Consider the following 5,703-nt stretch of genomic DNA (forward strand, 5'->3'; position numbering starts at 1 on the left):
ACACAGTCATCAGAAACGACAGGAACAGGTATGGGGGTGGTGTCTGCATGTACATTCACAACGATATTATCTTTAACACCCGGTATGACCTGAATCGTGACAAATTAGAATCTGTTTGGGTTGAAATTATCTTTAACAAAGCAAAACCGGTGCTGGTTGGTACTATCTACAGACCTCCCGATCAGAATGATTTCTATGATATTCTTGAGGGGTGCTTGGATGACGTTGACTGTGTGGAAAAGATTCTTATTGGGGATTTGAACACGGACATGCTCAGAAATGAAGCATCCGTTTTCAAATCCTTCACTAGGTTTTCTGAATTACACGGTCTCCGTCAACAAATTACCAAACCCACTAGGGTGTGTATTTCTACTCAAACCACCATAGATCTCATTCTAACATCGGATGAGTCCAAAATCTCCAAGAGTGGGGTTATTGTATGTGGGCTAAGTGATCATTACATGATCTTTTGCACTCGTAAAAAACATAAACCCAAGGCTGGCGGTCATAAAACTGTAACCACTAGATCCCTTAAATCCTATTCTAGTGAGGCCTTAAACCATAAACTGGAGAATCAAGACTGGTTAGATGAACTAAAATGCACACAGGTTGAAGAGGCATGGCTAGGTTTCAAAACCAAATTCCTAAATATTATTGACAATATAGCCCCCATGAGAACCACCAGGGTTAAAGCCCGATCGGAACCATGGATGAATTCGGACATTCTAAATGCTATGAAAGTCAGAGACCTAAAATGCTCTGAAGTTCAAAAATGCAAATCAAAATTTGTGAAACACTTAAACGAAGATCACAAAACCCACTTTGAGAAAATTAAAAAACAATGCAACAAACTATGCAATCAGGTAATTACCATGACCAAATCTGCTAAGAAAGAATACCTCGATAACAAAATCGAAGAAAACTTAAACAAACCACGTGACCTTTGGAAGCTACTTAATAGCCAACTAGGTTGCAGTCAAAAACTCAAAACCAGGTCTACAAACATCAGCATAAAATCTGGAGATTCTCTCCTTACAGACAAGCTGGATGTGGCTAAGTGCTTAAACACTTTCTTTACAACCATAGCCACTAAATTAGTTAACAATCTACCACCCCACTCAGGGCGTTATGGTGTAGAGCACATCCGTGCGTTCTACAATAAACTGGGTGTACGCAAAGATGATTTTAAACTCTCCATGGTGTCAAACGATGAGGTGTTTAAAAAGCTGGGCGCTCTACACTCAGAAAAGGCCACGGGCCATGACAATATTCCAGCCAGATTTCTAAAAGACTCAGCTGCCTCCATTACCCCAATCATCACCCACATAATAAACCTCTCCATCAAACAGGGACACGTCCCCCTTGACTTTAAAATAGCAAGGGTAACCCCACTGTATGAAAAAGGAAGCAAATTAGACCCAGGCAACTACCGACCTGTTTCTATTCTTAATTCCATCTCGAAACTTATGGAAAAAATAGTTTATGAACAGGTTGATAGGTACCTTACCGAAAAAAATCTGATGTATGAATTTCAATCAGGATTCAGAACATCCCATTCCACTGACACATGCCTTCTCTATTTGAACGACCACATCAACCATGAGGTGGACTCGGGCAAGTACTGCGGCATGGTCATGCTGGACCTCCAGAAGGCCTTCGACACAGCAGATCACCACATATTGTTAGATAAACTGAAAGCAATTGGGTTCGATAGAACATCGGTGAGCTGGATGCAATCCTACTTAGAGGGGAGGGAACAGGTGGTTAGTGTGAACGGAACACTGTCCCCCCCCCTCCCAGTGACCTGCGGCGTTCCACAAGGAAGCATATTGGGACCTTTACTGTTCCTAATATATGTGAATGACATGTCATCAGCATGTGATTGCAATTTGTTCCTGTTCGCGGATGACTCGGCTCTGCTGGTCTCTGACAGGGACATATTGCAGGTGGAAAAAGCGCTAAGCACTGAACTGAGTAGAATCTGCATCTGGCTAGCTGACAATAAACTATCAATACACCTAGGTAAAACTGAAACCATCCTATACGGATCCCCATCTAAACTCAGAAAGGCTGAAAATTTTAAAATAAAAGTGGGTAACATTAATATCACAAGAAAAGAGGATATTACATACCTGGGCTCCATCTTAGAGGCAAATCTTTCCGGAGATAAAATGGCAGCAAAAGTAATCAAAAAAGTGAACCATAGAACTAGATTCTTGTACAGGATATCCTCACTTGTCAGTAAAAACACACTGAGGACCCTATCAGGAGCTCTCATTCAATGTCACTTCGACTATGCCGTAACATCATGGTACTATAGAACCACAAAGGCCCATAAAACAAGACTCCAGACAGCCCAAAATAAACTGGTTAGGCTTCTGCTAGGCCTCAACCCTAGGACACATCTAACCGCTGCTCATTTTTTGAGCCTTGATTGGCTACGAGTAGTTGACAGAGTGCAGCAGCTTGCACTGGGCCTGGTCTTCAAGATACGCTACACCACAAAGACACCCAAGTACCTGTCAACATACTTCCCAAAAGTGAACAACGTCCACACATACAACACCAGAGGAAGCTCCACGAACCACGTTCAACCGCGTTGCACCACAAACAAGGGGTTAAACTCGTTTGCAAACTATGCAGTAAAAATGTGGAACGCCCTTCCTATAATCTTAAAGGAGTGCAAAACACTGCCCACCTTCAAAACCACTCTCAAAAAACATTTACAGGAGGCTGCAATCCGTAACTGGACCCTCTAAATCAAAAATCAGATTAAAAGACCCGAACTACCCACTGTACATACTTTGTGTTTTGTCCCCCGCCCCCACCTGTGGTGTATGTCCCCACCTGTCCTACCCGCTGTACATACCTGATGTTTTGTTGTATTGTTCTTCCCATGATGGATGTATTTTTATCTTGTAGATAGTAATAGTTATTTGTCTGTATTATCTTGTAGATAGTACTAGTTTTTTTGTCTGTCTTACATGTAACGATGAATTGAGAATCAAGGACCCCAATTGAAATAAGCCAGTGGCTTTCTTGGGTTTTTATCCTGTTAGTTGACCTTGTATGTAATATGTACTTTCATGTACCTACTTCTGCAAATCTTCTAATAAATGTTTTCAATCAATCAATCAATCAATCAAGTTCACACTGCAGTGAAATGTGACCCAAATCCGATTTTTTTTGCCGGCACGCGACTCAGGTCTGATTTATGCATGACCGTGGGAACAGCGCAAGCCACATGAAATCGGACCTTTTTAAATCCGACCTGGGTCGTGTTCAGAGGTGGCATTACATCGGATACATGTCTGATATTTAGCAACGCGCCCCCGTCTGAACTGTCAAGTCGCTTTTAATGCGACTTTTATGTCACTCTAGCAGTGTTGGGATGGGATTGACAATTTACTGCCTAACCAGTCTATAACCGATAAATCCAGTAGCCCATTCGGCGGTACCCCTGCACGCACTTGCTCATATCTTGCTCATATCTTGCCGGCTTCCGCTGCACAAAAACTTGAAAATGAATCCGGTTGTAACGTTATCATGTTATCCTATATATGTTATCCTATATATTATATATCATAAATCTAGATATACTTGCAGAAAGCATACAGAGTAGACCTGTATCCTACAAAGACACTTAGATCTTTTCAGTTTGTAAAGCGTCTTTGAGTGTCTAGAAAAGCGCTTTATAAGTCTAATGTATTATTATCATTGTAAACAGTGCGCTGTCCTTCTGCACATGCGGGTCTGTTCAGGGCCATGGAATGTTCACACGGGAATCAATGTAGGCCTAGGTCAAATATAGGTCACATTTTAAAAGTAATGTGAACTGCCAAACAAAGAAATCGGATCTGTGTAAAAATTCGGAATTGAGCATCAAGACCTGCCGTGTGAACGAAGCCTTAACCATAAGTTTTACTGATTGATGTCAATGTTATTGTTAAAACAGGTTGTATACGCTGCTTTATTAAACAGGTTGTATACGCTGCTTTATTAAACGGGTTGTATACGCTGCTTTATTAAACAGGTTGTATACGCTGCTTTATTAAACAGGTTGTATACGCTGCTTTATTAAACAGGTTGTATACGCTGCTTTATTAAACAGGTTGTATACGCTGCTTTATTAAACAGGTTGTATACGCTGCTTTATTAAACGGGTTGTATACGCTGCTTTATTAAACAGGTTGTATACGCTGCTTTATTAAACAGGTTGTATACGCTGCTTTATTAAACAGGTTGTATACGCTGCTTTATTAAACAGGTTGTATACGCTGCTTTATTAAACAGGTTGTATACGCTGCTTTATTAAACAGGTTGTATACGCTGCTTTATTAAACAGGTTGTATACGCTGCTTTATTAAACAGGTTGTATACGCTGCTTTATTAAACAGGTTGTATACGCTGCTTTATTAAACAGGTTGTATACGCTGCTTTATTCTGCAGCAGAGGACTTGGTTGGCTCAGTTAAACAACATTTCCTTGACATACATTAGATTGCCTTCTAATTAAATTAAATTGCAATATTATTATGCTATAAATAAGTTCATACATTAAAGGTGCAATCTGGCATTCAAACAATAAAGCATCCCCCCCCCCCCCCCCCCCCATGTTGTTTTGGTAAACAGCTGAGGGATGGGGTAGAGAAATGTTACCAGTCTCAAATTCATAGACAGAGTTATGGATGCAAGGACTGAACATCCATGAGATGAAAACAATACTTTTAATTGTGTTGAGTGTTTACAGTGTTTGTTTTGCAATTATATTGTTTACAAACAAAATAAACTTATGTTGGGGTTCTGATGGGGTAAGACAGTTGAACTAAGTGTGTGAAGTTATATTCTTCAATAACCAATGGCTAGATATAATTTCTTTATAAGTCAAAAAATGTATGTACAAATCTCAGATCGCCCCTTTACCTTCATGTGAGATACGTATTAAACACACATTTGAACTCAACATTATTTAGTCATCTATTACTATCTTAGGTGTGACGATCATTACCTCAACTGCCTTAAAAATGCAAGAAAATAAGCTGTAGATGACCAGCTTAATAATGCTCTTTGTATATTGACCTCCAAGTAAATGAATATGGCTTCAAATAATCTGTTTGTAAAATGTCTTAGAAAAACAGTTCACATTTTGTGGAAATTTTGCATCTGGGAAAACTGACGCAAATTCAACAAGAATAAAAAGTTAGATAACTGCATAATGTTCAAAACCGAATGTTCAAAGCACAATTATAGAGTATATCAAATAGGCGTATGGATATTCCTGGTATCTCTGGTTTTGCTGCACCTTGTGAGAACTGATACACTTGTTACAAGTGTGACTTCATAAAGCTAACATTTTTCAATTATTTATTTATATATATATACTTTTTACAATTATATATATATATATGATTGCTTAGACATAAGCAAACAATGGCTTTTAATATTCACATAAATGCTGTCATACAGTAAATGTTATAGCGACTTGAAATGCTGGGGTTTGGGAACAATTCATTTCTGCTGATCACCTGGTTTCATCTTACTTATGGACCTGCTCATTCAGAATCCCCAAGTCAACCCGCCTGGCCACGACTGTCTAGGCCCCTCCTCCCTCCCATCCTCCTCCCTCCCATCCTCCCATCCTCCCATCCTCCCATCCTCCCATCCTCCTATCCTCCCAGTCCTAGCTACTGGGAGCAGCCCCCAG

The sequence above is a fragment of the Nansenia antarctica genome (genome assembly GCF_963989245.1).
Source record: "Nansenia antarctica genome assembly, chromosome: 10".
Classification (NCBI taxonomy): Eukaryota; Metazoa; Chordata; class Actinopteri; order Argentiniformes; family Microstomatidae; genus Nansenia; species Nansenia antarctica.